The sequence below is a fragment of the Mesoplodon densirostris genome, chromosome 20 (assembly GCF_025265405.1).
Source record: "Mesoplodon densirostris isolate mMesDen1 chromosome 20, mMesDen1 primary haplotype, whole genome shotgun sequence".
Taxonomy (NCBI): Eukaryota; Metazoa; Chordata; class Mammalia; order Artiodactyla; family Ziphiidae; genus Mesoplodon; species Mesoplodon densirostris.
Window position 1 is genome coordinate 18,709,537 of NC_082680.1, and position 14,491 is coordinate 18,724,027.

Consider the following 14,491-nt stretch of genomic DNA (forward strand, 5'->3'; position numbering starts at 1 on the left):
TATGAACCAGAAGTCACAGTCAATCACTGTTATATGTAAGCAGATTTGTTTAAATCATCCATGCTTACATTTACAAACATGGACATCTTTAGACTGAAATATGTCTTCAGGTTAAAACACTTCCTACTGTCTCAGAACTTGCCCCGCTCACTCTTTATTTGAACTGCCCACCGCTGGTAGGTAGCTATATCAACAAAGATTCAAGGTCAGAATGAACAATGTGTGACCGGGGATCTAAACATAACAAGATTTGCACAATTTTTAAAGGAGAAAAGAGGATACAAAAGGGGAAAAGTAGGATGAGGCAAATTAATGGAGGATTTTTAAACCCAGAGAATAACTCTGAACTCTGTTTCATAACTTCTTGGGAACCACAATACTTCAAAAGAAAATAAAAATGATATAACAGGATTATAGAGATTAATGTGAATCCTTTCCACACTTTCTTGAGGATAACTCTGAAATAAACTGAAACTTCTTAAAAGTCAGATTCGACTTGCATATACTTTGCGTAGATTGAGATATTTCCTGAAAGTCAAGATTTTACAAAATATTTGCACTTTAAACTTAGAAGGTACATTAGAATTTAGGCCCGAAGTGAAACAGAGAATGATGCACCACCTATAAAATCATTTAAAAATGTGAAATTGTTACATGAGAAAAATAAATTGTATATCTAATTTATAGGAGTATCATGTCAGTGATTTAGAGAATATATTAAAGTTGATTATTCTGTAGATAGATTATAATATAGTAGTGTGAAAGGCAGAGTATATTTTAAAATCCAGGAAAAGATATATCTAGTGAATAAACACATTTATAGTATAAGCAAGTGACCTTTTTGTTTTTAGTAGATGCTCAGTAATACTAGAGTTCTATCATTTTGGGGATCTAACCCTCATAGTCACTAATCAGCACTGAAGCTGTACGTATTTCTGGTTTTACTTTTACCTGTCTGCCTATTCCTCCTCTGCCTTCTACTGCTTCACTTGACATTCCTATTTCCAACTACGGTGGGGAAAAAATGCATGATCAAGTCTATTTTAGAAGGCTGGTACTAGTCACAGTATGGAGAATAGACTGGAGAAAAGTATAACTTGAGGCAGAGAAATCAGTTTGGAGGCTGATGTATAAAAACGCTTGAGAGACTATAGTGGCCAATTCCATGGTAGTGACAGAATTGAGAGATTTGGACAAACAGGAGAAATATTTAAGAGATGGAATCAATAGACTTTGGTGAATGACTGATGTGATAGAAAATAGTCAAAATTAACCTCTGGGTTTCTGATTTGAGCAACAGTATGTAGTTAGTGGTGACACCCAATGAGATACAGAGTGAGGCAGAAGCATGTTAAGGGTGAAAGGGAAGAAGGTAACAAAGATTTGGAGTTCCTTCTGTTTTAATTATTATTATTATTTTTTAAAGTAGGTCCGTGTTTGTTATGTATTTTAAAAATAGCAGTGTGTACATGTCAATCCCAAATTCCCAATCTATCCCCCCCACTTTTCCCCCCTGGTAACCATAAGTTTTTTTTGAAGTCTGCGAGTCTGTTTCTGTTTTGAAAATAAGTTCATTTGTGTCGTTTATTTTTAGATTCTGCACATAAGCGATATCATATGATATTTGTCTTTATCTGACTTACTTAGTATGATAATATCCAGGTCCACCCATGTTGCCGCAAATGGCATTATTTCATTCTTTTTAATGGCTAAGTAATATTCCATTGTATATATGTACTACATCTTCTTTATCCATTCCTATGTTGATGGACATTTAAGTTGCTTCCACATCTTGGCTATTGTAAACAGTGATGCAATGAACATTGGGTGCATGTATCCTTTTGAACCATGTTTTTCTCTAGATATATGTCCAGGAGTGGGATTACTGGATCACATGGTAGCTCTATTTTTAGTTTTTTAAGGAACCTCCATACTGTTCTCCATAGTGGCTGTACCAATTTACATTCCCATCAGCAGTACAAGAGGGTTCCCTTTTCTCCACACCCTCTCCAGCATTTATTGTTTGTAGACCTTTTGATGATGGACATTCTGACTGGTGTGAGGTGATATCTCACTGTAGTTTTGATTTGCATTTCTCTAATAATTAGTGATGTTGAGCAGTTTTTCATGTGCCTCTTGGCCATCTGTATGTCTTCTTTGGAGAAATGTCTATTTGGGTCTTCTGCCCATTTTTTGATTGGGTTGTTTGCTTTTTGGATATTGAGTCACATGAGCTGTTTGTAAATTTTGGAGACTAATCCCTTTTTGGTTGCATCGTTTGTGAATATTTTCTCCCATTCTGTGGGTTGTCTTTTCGTTTTGTGGTTTCTTTGCTGTGCAAAAGCTTTTGAGTTTAATTAGGTCCCATTTGTTTATTTTTGTTTTTATTTCCATTACTCTAGGAGGTGGATCCGAAAAGATATTGCTGTAATTTATGTCAAAGAGTGTTCTGCCTATGTTTTCCTCTTATAGTATCCAGTCTTACATTTAGGTCTTTAATCCATTTTGAGATTTTTTTTGTGTATGGTGTTAAAGAATGTTCTAGTTTCATTTTTTACATGTAGCTGTCTGGTTTTCCCAGCACCACTTATTGAAGAGACTGTCTTTTCTCACTGTATAGTCTTGCCTCCTTGTTGTAGATTAACTGACCATAGGTAAATGGGCTTATTTCTGGGCTTTCTATCCTGTTCCACTGATCTATATTTCTGTTTTGTGCCAGTAGCATACTGTTTTGATGCCTGTAGATTTGTAGTATAGTCTGAAGTCAGGAAGCCTGATTCCTCCAGCTCTGTTTTTCTTTCTCAAGATTGCTTTGGCAATCGGGGTCTTTTGTGTCTCCATACAAATTTTAAGGTTGTTTTTGATCTAGTTGTGTGAAAAATGTCTTTGGTAATTTGATAGGGATTGTATCACATCTGTAAATTGCCTTGGGGAGTTCATTTTTAAATGGGTTAACTCTAATGTACTTGCAAAACATCCATTTCAAAACATCTTTGGAGAGTGAGACATCTAAGAGACATTTACATATATATCTAATGACAGAGGTGTAGGGAAGAAAAACTACAGATTGGGAATGGTCAGCACATAGTTGTTCACAAGTCATGGGAATGGATAAAATTGCTCAAGAAGAGTAAATAGGGTGAGAAAAATAGAAGGCCTAAAGGGCTAGAAAAGAACACTCATGAATACTTGTAAGTTCATAAACTCATAGACAGGAGCCTGCAAAGGAACCTGGGACACAGAAGTAGGAAGAAAATGAAGGTAGGAGATATAGTGTAACAGAACCCAAGGATAGAATTTTGAAAAAGAAGAATGTGGTGGTCAAAAATGGTCAAATGCTGGGGAATGATCGAATACAAAACAACCTGAAAATACTTATTTTTTCTTGACTATTCATTTGAGACACTGAAATACTTAAAAACTATAACAGTTAAAAAGTTAAAAGACAGTAGTATCTATCCAATGACCTGCAACATTCTTAAGATCCACCACTGGTATGTTTAAAGTACTTTGCCCAGCAGTATATCATAGTAGTTAAGGACAGAGGCTCTTAAATTAGAACACTTGAGTTTCAGATCTGTCTTGAGCACTTGGAGAAGTTCATCATTCTGGGCCTATAACATTAGGATTATATTAGCATCAACCTTTTTAAGCTATGGAGGTTTAGTAAGTTATTATTATCCCAATGCCCTCCACAACCTGATCCCACATTCCTAAATAGCACTGTGCCCCACACTCCTTAACTGGCTCTCTATGCTTCATTCAGGTCACTCTTCTTGCTCCACCCCCTCCATCCAGGAAGCAGTGCCTACGTTTACATCTTGTTAATGCCGTACCTGCCCAGGACTCCTACCTAACCAACCTCTCTACACTTGGGGTCTATGTATGGTTCTCTCTGAAGCTATTCCAGTTTAATTTATTTGTTTGACAATTATTAACTGAGCACACCAAGTATTTACTGGATACTAGGAACATAGCAATTAAAAAGACAGTCCCTGCCCTTCAGTGAAAGTCCTAAATAAGTGACATGTGCTCTGAGTCATAAAAAATAAGTAGGTATTTCTCATTCATTCAACATTTATATACTGAGAACCCACTATATATTCAAGAACTGTTTCAGAAGCCAAGAATAAAACAATGAACAAAAATATAAGGGGGGAAACTCCCCTCATGGAGCTTACCTTCTATAGGGAGAAAACAGACAGTAAAAAATTAAATTATATGAGAGACAATGATAAATGAACTGAGGAAAAGTAAAGCAGTGAAGGTGGAAAGAAGTCATGAGAGAAGGGGTTGCAATACTAATGAGTGGTTGGGAGGAGCCTCTCCAAGGCAGTGGCATTTTCAGCAGAGATCTGATGATGTCTAAAAGCTATGTAAATACTTGGGGAAAGAGAGAAGAGCCAGCGAACCAGGCTCTACTGAAGGACAATGTCTGGCATATTTTAGGAAGAGTAAAGAAGCCAAGAGGACTGAAAGACAGTTGATGAGGAGAAATGGATAAGGTTGGTGAAGTAGTACAGGGCCAGATCCCAGAGCCTCCTGGGTTGGAATTTTGAAAATTAACCGTATGGTGGGTAAAGATGGAAGCTAGGATATAGTTAAAAGGCTACTGCAATAAGTGGATTAAGAAATAATTAGAGCTTAAACAAGGGTGGTAGGTATGGTGAGAAATCGTTGGAATCTGGACATATTTGGAAGGAAGAGTCAACAGGATTTTCTGAAAGATTAGATGTGGGGTATGGCAGGGAAGAAGTGGTGAAGGAAGACTATGAGGTCTTTGACTTGAACATGAGAAGTCGAAGGCTATGGGTGAATTAGGTCTGGGGCCTGAGATGGGGAGTCTGTCCTGTACCTGTTCATTTGGAGACACCCAGTAGACTTCCAGGTAGAGGTGCAACATGATCAAGTTGGATTTATCAGTCTGGAGTTTACAGGGAAGATCTGGCCCCAAGATAAAATTTAGGACTCAATAATAGTTAGACAGTATTTAACCTTTAAAGCTGGACACCAATTAAGTAAATATAAATAGAGATGACCAAGATTTGAACCCCGTTTACACCAAAATAAGTGCAGAAGATAAAAAATGAACGAGCAAAGATGATTAAGAAGTAGCAGTCAGAGAAGTAAGGAAAATCACAAGCGTGGCCTCCTAGAAGACAAGTGATTCTGGATGAAGAGATCAGTTCTGTAGATACAGAGAGAGCAGTAATATGAAGACCCAGAACTAAAAATTGAATTTATTTCCCTGGAAAATATTTGTGCCCTTGACTAGAGCATTTTCAATGGAACAGTGAGGCAAAAGCCTTATGAAAAAAATAAGGAAACAATGTAGACAACTGTTTCAAGGAGTTTTGCTCTAAGAGGGATCAGGTAAATAGAACAATATCTGGAAGGGAAAATGGTGTCATGTCCCTTTAGGATGAGTAAGGAGATGTTTGCATTGCTAACAGAATGATTCAGTAATAAAAGAAAAAATTAGGATGACAAAGAAAGAGGCGAGAATTGTTGGAACACTGTCACTGAATAGATGAGATGCGATAAGATCTAGTACACAAGTGGGGGTGTTACACTTAGATAAGAGCAGGAAAGGTTCAAGTAATACAGCAGTACACAGACTCCAAGGGGCTCTGCATAGAATGCAGTGGCGGAAGGAGATCTGGGTACTTAAATGGGATAAAAGCAAATGTTCATTTCCACTATCTTCTAAACATATCATTTCCTTCAACTATGAATGTAGTTGACAGATCACAGTAGTTTTAGCGGCACCTGTGATTTTTGTTAGTGAGGGAAATGCAAATATCTTCATACTGTAACATTTTCATATTATAACAGTAACTATCTCAAAATATTGTTTATATTCAGACTACTTGAAAACTATGGTAGTTATTAGATTCACACTAGGTTTGGTGATTTAATGCATTAATAGGAAACATATATATTCCAATATTCTAAATTTTACTTACACATAAGAGAAAATGCTCAAATTTTAAAATGAGATGTTAAAATTAAATAGCAATAGCTATACTATCTATGGTTTGTTACAGAAGTTTTAAAAAATTCATCTTAATACCTGATTTATTCAAAATTCCAAGAAATGGTTCAATAAAAGAAAAGCCAGCTTAAACATGGTGTTTAAACATGAGTCATTTCAAGTAGTGACAGATGTATTTACAGTATTTATTTATAATTACACACAGAGCTGTGGCACTTGTCACAACATGACAAAATACTAAACAAACATAAACTTCTAAAATGCAAAACGGCCCAGATTTATAGAAACTCTTTCTAAGTATGTATAATTGATATTTCCTTTTTTGATTTTAACAACTGAAATGTCCAGTACTTCACTGCTCTCATTAGTTTGGAAATTTAAATTTTTGTAATTAATTACAACTTTATTTTTGTATCTATTTACTAAAATATTCATGCAGAAAAGGACATGATTCATAAGGGTACATACAGTTCAATGAATTTTTACATGAGCATACCCTTGTAACCAACACCGAGATCAGGCAGTGGAATACTATTAGAAAAACAGGAGTCCACTGATGCCTCTTCCTAATCATTACCTGCATAACCCTCCAAAGGGGTAAGGATATTTTTTTGAAAATGCTGCATCACAGAGTATGTGTATACCAGGCTTTAGTGGACTAACCAAACATTTCTCAGAACTTTCAACCAAATTTACACTCCAACTAGCAGTGTTTCAGAGTTCTGGTCCATGCACATCCATACCAGCAACTGGCATTATCTCTGCATGTGTGTGTGTGTATGTTCATCTTGGCTATTCTGGTAGAGGTGTGGCAGGCCATACTATAGTTAGTTAGTTAGTTAGTTAGTTAGTTATTGTTGGCTGCATTGGATCTTCGTTGCTGTGCATGGGCTTTCTCTAGTTGTGGCGAGCAGGGGCTCCTCGTTGTGGTGTGTGGCTTCTCACTGCAGTGGCCTCTTGTTGCAGAGCATGGGCTCTCTAGGCATGCGGGCTTCAGTAGTTGCAGCTCGCAGGCTCTAGAGCACAAGATTAGTAGTTGTGGCGCACGGGCTTAGTTGCTCTGTGGCATGTGGGATCTTCCCGCACCAGGGCTTGAATCCGTGTCCCCTGCATAGGCAGGCGGATTCTTAACCACCAGGGAAGCCCTATACTATAGTTTTATTTCACAATATGCAGATGATTAACAAAGTTGAATATGTTTTCATATGTTTACTGAAATTTGAACATTTTGGTAAAGTACCCAGCAAGTCTTTACTCCTGTTCAAAATTTGATTATCTGACTTCTGCTTATTGTTCTCTAAAAGTTCTTTATATATATAAAATAAGTAAGTATACACATAGCAAATAATCTTTACCAAGCTTGTGACTTGCCTTCCTTTTCATTTTCTTAATGGTATCTTTTGGCAAACAGAAGTTCTTAATTCACTGCAGTTCAGTTTACCAGTTATTTCTTCCATTATGGTCTGTTTCAAGAAATCTTTGCCAATCCAGCAATCATAAAGATAAATACCTATGTTTTCTTCTAAAAGTGTTAATGTTTACATTTCACACTGAGATGCACAACACACTGAGATTCACAATTCACCTTTTATTTTATTTGAGCTGTAACTGACATACAACATTATATTAGTTTCAGGTGTACAACATAATGGTTTGATACCTGTATATATGGGGAAATGATGACCACAGTAAGTCTAATTTAACATCTGTCATCATACATATTTATAGACTATCTTTCTTGTGATGAGAACATTTAAGATCTACTCTCTTAACAACTTTGAAATATGCAGTACAGTACAGACTATAGTTGCCATGTTGTACATTACATCCCCAATAGTCGTTTACTTTATAACTGAAGTTTGTACCTTTTGACACCCTGTGCCCATTTCACCTACTTGCACCACACACCCCCTCTTCTCTGTATCTCTGGTTTTGTTGGTTTGGGGGGGGTTGCTTTTTTTGTTTTTGTCTTAGATTCCACATGTAAGTCTTTCTTCACTTGGTATTGGGTTGGCCAAAAAATTCGTTTGGTTTTAAGTACACATTCTTCAGTTTCACCAAGAACTTTATTGAACAACATATTCACTAACTGAACGAACTTTCTGGCCAACCCAATTTAATAATGCCTTCAAGGTCCACTTATGTTGTCACAAAGGGCAAGATTTAATTTTTTAATGGTTGAATAATATTCATTGTATTTACCACAAAGTATCCATTCATTGATGGACACTTAGACTGTTTCCATATCTTGGCTATTGTAAATAATGCTGCAATGAACATGGAGGTACATATATATTAGTTTTTTTGTTTTCTTCTGATAAATATCTAGAAGAATTGCTAGATCATATAGTAGTTCTACTTTAATTTTTTAAGGAACCTCCATATGCTATTCCACAGTGGCTATACCAATTTACATTCTCACCAGTAGTGCATGAGGGTTCCCTTTTCTCCATATCTTCTCCAACACTTGTTATTTCTTGACATTTTAATAATAGCTATTCTTACAGGTGTGAAGTGACATTTCATGGTGGTTTTTATTTGCATTTCTCTGATGATCAGTAATACTGAGCATCTTTTCACATGTACCTGCACCATCTGTATCTCTTTAGAAAAATGTCTATTCAGATCCTCTGCCTATTTTTTAATTGACTTGTTTGTTGTTTTTACTACTGAGTTGTATGAGTTCTTTATATATCCTGGATATCAACCCCTTATCAAATACATGATTTGCAAATAGTTTCTTCCATTCAGGTTGCCTTTTCATTTTGTCAACCTTTGCTATGCAGAAGCTTTTTAGTTTGATGTAGTCCCACTTGGTTATTTTTGCTTGTTTTGCCTCGGTTTTTGATGTCAAATACAAAAACTTATCACCAAGAAAAACATCAAAGAGCTTACCACCTAGGTTTTCTCCTGGGAGTTTTATTGTTTCAGGTCTTACAGTCAACTCTTTTATCCATTTTGAGTTAATTTCTGTGCACGGGGTAAGGGTAGGGGTCAAGTTTTATTCCTTTGCATGTGGCTGTCCAGTTTTCCCAATACCATTTATTGAAGACACTGTCCTTCCCCAATGTATATTCTTGGCTACTTTGTCATAAATTAACTGACCACATATGTGTGTGTTTATTTCAGGGCTTTCTATTCTGTTCCATTGATCTGTATGTCCATTTTTATTCCAATACCATTATATTTTGATTACTACAGCTTTGTAATAAAGTTTGAATCAGGGAGCATGATGCCTCCAACTTTGTTTTTAATATTGATTTTGCTATTCAGGGTCTTTTATGGATCCATACATACTTCAGGATTTCTTCTATTTCTGTGAAAAATGCCATTGGAATTTTGAAAGGGACGGCACTGAATTTGTACATTGCTTTGGGTAGTATAATATTTGGTAGTTAAAGTTAACAATACTAATTCTTCCAATCCATGAGCATGGTATAACTTTCCATTTATTTGTATCATCTTCAATTTCTTTTATCAATATCTTAATAGTTTCTGGTGTACAGGTCTCTCAACTCCTTGGTTAAACTTATTCCTAGGTATTTTATTCTTTTTCATGAATTGTAAATGGAATTGGTTTTTTAATTTCTCTGATAGTTTGATATTAGTATATGGAAATGCCACATAGTTCTATATATTGATTTTTTTTTAGCCTGCAACTTTATTGAATTCAACTTTATTAAGTTCATTTACTAATTGTAGTAGTTTTTTGGTGGAGTCTTCAGGGTATTCTATATACAGTATTATGTTATCTGAAAATAGTGATGGTTTTACTTCTTCCTTTCTGATTTGGATGTCCTCTGAATATGTCAAATAAAAGTGGTGAGAGTGGACATCCTTGCTTTCTTCCTGATCTTAGAGGAAAAGCATTCAGCTTTTCACCACTGAGTACCATGTCAGCTGTGGGCTTGTCATGTAAGGCCTTTATTATGTTGAGGTATGTTCCCTCTATTGAGAAATCTTATGATAAATGGAGTATAGAAGCTAGGTGGTCACTCCATGTACTAGATCTTCACATTGAGGCTTACTTGTGACTTTATAATAAGCAAAAAACTCAGATAACCACATTCAAATGCAAAAAAAAAAAAAAGGCAGGTCCATCTATCTATGAGTAATTTTAAAATGTTCTTCGAGTTTATTAAGAACATTATCTATCCTCCTGAAAGAAAATTAAGTGCTAGATTTATTAAGAAAAATACACCCTAAGAAGATATTAATTCATTTCATTATATTGTTGCCATACTCCTGACCCAAACAAAAATACACAGAAATTACCTATGTTTAAATGGACATAGCTGTCTTCAAATGGGCAAATGATTCAATTGCCTGAGGGGAAAAACTTTTTATTCAAAGTTACTTCACTGGAAAACAATATTATCAGCAATTATTTGCTTTTCACTTGGAAAGAGAACAAAATAATATGCCACAGAGATCGTACCTATATGATATTATAAAGTACATAATTTTATTCAAGAAAAATTTGAAAGAAAAAGGAGCTTATTCCATTCTATTTGAAGTCAGAGCTGCCCTGACTTCAGAGCAGTCACAAAAAAATACATTTCTACTGATACACCATAATGTATAGACACCAAAGAATCTTTCAGGAATTGTGAAAATTGTGTAATAACATATATTAATCTTGAGCGTTTAAGTTTTTCATAAAACTAACATAACTAAACTGATATAATTTCTTTGAGACAGAAGAAACATTAAGGTATGTATGTGAATCATCCTAGTATGTACGTGAATCATCCTATAATGCAGAGCATCAGTGTTAAAAGGCAGAAAACAGCTTCTATCCTACTGAGATTTACTGTAATATTAAGGTTTGGGTTATTAGACCTTTCAAATGATGTTTTACCTTTCATGGTTTTACTTGTAGATTCTTAGGATGTTTTTCTTTGTGTTTTTAATGAATGTAACTACTCCTCACACTCATATTTCTGGTTTGAAATGACAGCCATCTCTGAAGAGCATTTGCCTCCCATGAAGCTCTGCATTTAAGGGCTACAAAACGTAACATTTTAACTCATTTTGATATTCCCAGTCAACATTTCTGCCTGAAGACCATAAACTATATATCTATCCTACACTCCCTGAAGTTATGTACTGGTGTAGTTCAATACTTTACTCAATCATTCTGCTTTAAACACACCATGAAGCAGGTACTGTGTATGCTTATTGTCCATCATCCTCCATCTTTAGAGGGTGGAGTAAGTTTGGAAAGCCAAGTGAAACCAAAACAGAACCAATGTATATTCAGCTCCATAAACAATCATCAGTACCTATTAAATAGTAGTTAACAAGCACTTTTCCCCTTAGGAAGCATGAGACCAGGAAGCACTTACAAATATTCCTTTACCTATTTTTTTTTTTAAACTCAAAACCAGGAAGCTTTAATACCTATGTATGTTTCAACATTTGCATATGTTACCTCCCCTATGCAAGGAAATTGCAAGCTTTGTCTCTATCCTACACCCTAAAGCACTATGAATAGTCTTCTCTCCCCAGTATACACTTCATTCTTAATCCCGTGAGTCATAAACAATAATATGAATATGATAATGAAAAAGAAAAAAATTACCAGCCACAGAATACAGCCTACCCCAGAGCTAAGGACTCATAACACTAACTAATCCCAGAAGTACTTCTGCACAGGTTCAGTGGTAAGACACAACTGCTAATTGTAGGTAGACTTGTTCTTTACTAAGAAGTAAGCATGTAGCTAGAAATTCTCTACCGAATTGTTTTTCTCGTTATTTTCCTCTTGCATATAAATGTTTTCATTACAGAAGTGGTCTGCTGTTGTGTAGTTCATTACTATTTTTATTTTAGGAGCTTTCATTTTACTGTGCAATCCAAGGCTTTCATCAGAGTTTCTACAAATCAGATGACAAGGCTTTGCCAAAAATTATTTTAAAATATATTCTCATTGCCAAAGGAAAATGAGATATTAGTTGCTTTTAATAGACAAATGTTTAAGAATCTGAATAAATGGTTCAGCATTTTGGATAGCCTCTTAACTTTGTAAGGATATCCCAAGAATAGGATTAAAAAAAAGACTGGAATTGAACAAATCCAGTTTTTCACTTAAAAATAGTTTTTCTTTATAAACAAAAATCAAGTTTGGGGTGGTAATGGTGACTATCAGACAGAAAATGGTAAAGGAGCTTCAAATTATTTATCTGACCTCATTGTTTAAGTGACTTGAATAGTTTCATAAGCCATCAGCAGATAAGAAAAAACCCCACAAATCAACATTTTATATTCAGAGTAGTTTTCAAATGTATTGTTTGAAAACATGTCTGTTCTCTGCGTCCTGTTACTGACTTCTGAAAGGCTGCCACTGGGGAGCAGATATACCTGCCCAGATTTCCTTCTCAAGTATGTGTTTGTGAATGTTAGAATATCTTCTGGTATGCCAAGCACATTAGCTTTCAAGGATTCAAAGAAAAACAAATCTGCATGATGTAGCAGAGGTGCAAGAAAATTGACTGTTGGAGTACTAACATTTGTGCATCACATAAATGTTCTTAGGCATTTATTTACAGTCCTAATGGCTCATTGCATGCTCTGGGTTAAACACCCAGCATATGAGACATGTGCCCAGATTTAGAGAACCCAGCACTGTGAAAAGAATACAGAACTTGAAGTCAGACACACACACAGAATCAAATCCCAGTTAACCATTTTCTAGCTGTGTGAGCTTCTGCAAATTGAGTTTACTGAATCTTAGTTTCCTTGTTTGTAAAATGAGGATAATACAAATTCCTTTTTATAGTTATTATAGGGAATAAGCATATAAAACATACCCCAAAAGAAGGAAGAGATGCAGTAAATGGTAATGCCTGTTATTACTAACTTTCAACAATAATTCTGGAGCTCTTCTCAAGGAGAGAGAATAATAAAGGCATGCTAATGTCATCTAAGTCCACTTCAGCCACAGGATTACATCTTAAGTAGACAGTTTTTTAGTAGAATGAAACAGTGACAAAATTTGGTATATTAATGTTGAAATACTAAAGGAGTTTTAACTTTCCAACAACATTTTGAAAGAAGTGCTGTATTTTTACCAAGAAACTGGGTAGCTTTAACTGAATGAAGCAACCTGAGCAAAACCCAAAATGCTTTCAAACTTAATGACTATGGTGACTGAGATCATCCATAGTATCCAGTTATACTAAACAGAGTATAAACTAATTAATCTCTTTTAACTCAATTATCAAAAAGTGAGAAAATATTAAGACACTTTCCTTGAAAATTCTTCCTTACTCTAAAAAATCCAAACTTAATCCAAACTTCAAATTCGTACTTCTCTATCTACCACAAAGCCATAGAGGTTCTCTGTGAATTTCTAGACTCCAGCTATTATTGCAGATGATGGGTGCTTTAAGGTGATTTGCTTGGGCTGCTTATCAGTCTATCCTATCATATCCAACTCAGTCATAAACACCACTAATTCTTGGTTGAAAAGAAAAATGGAAGGATGAAGGGCTATTGCAAGAAGGCAAAAGGAACAAACTGACACTTAGCATATACATTTGTATGCATATATATTAAAGTTTCATTTTTGACATTGTTTACAAATATTTTATACATCTTTTGTTACTTTTATTTTCAAGTACCATTACTTTTCTTCTTCCTATTGGGAATGAGACTGTATTTTCAATTATCTATTGAAATTGTTTACTAATGATTTTTGGAGACTGACTTTGAATTCAGAAAACTGTTCAACTCTAGTATTAATTTCATTATTGGTTCTCCATAAATTGTGATGAAATTTCCATATGGACAATCATACCATAGGCAAATCATATCTTAGGTAAATCTCTTTTTTTTTACACTTTTTTGTTCCCTGTATTTCTTTTTCTGTTCTTAGGCTTTGACTAAGACCACTAGTAAAATGATGAAAAGCAGGTGATCGTAGGCATCGTTTTAAGTTACCACTACTAAGATATTTGCTAGAGATTTTAAGATACCCTTAACCTAATTAAGAAACTTCACTTTCTTAATTCATCATGAATTAGCTAAATTTGGTTGGTAACACATTTTCAAAAAACGTTTTGCTTCTATGTTCATAAGCAGCATGTGCCATATACCATGGCACACCCTGAAGGTGGTGCAAGTACGCCTTTGTGACACTACTGGCATGTGCAGAAAGCCAGTCAACTCTGCAGGACCAGGAGAAAGGACACAAACTAGAGCATTCAGCACCAGCCTAGGCAAAGTGAGCAAAGGGGAGGCTATCAGCACCCAACCTAGCTTTACAAGATTGAGAGAAAGGATACAATCTTGAGTATGCCCACAAGAGGGAACAAGAAGTGTGGAACAGGCTTATCCACAGAAAAGATCTGAGAAAGCCTCAGCGTCCCCAACAGGACTGAAGAAAGGAATTTCTCTCCCAAAGCCACCTAATTTTGGAGGAGGTACACTTCTTCAAATATGAAGAAAACAATGTAAGACTTCAATTTCAAGGAACATGACACCATCAAAGGA

General features: G+C 35.4%; 1 protein-coding gene across 5 annotated transcripts in view; it reads right to left on the reverse strand.

The window, feature by feature from the left end:
• The window catches only part of TUSC3 (tumor suppressor candidate 3), a 183,452-nt gene that overhangs the window by 77,144 nt on the left and 91,817 nt on the right, over positions 1–14,491 (reverse strand). The window lies entirely within an intron of this gene.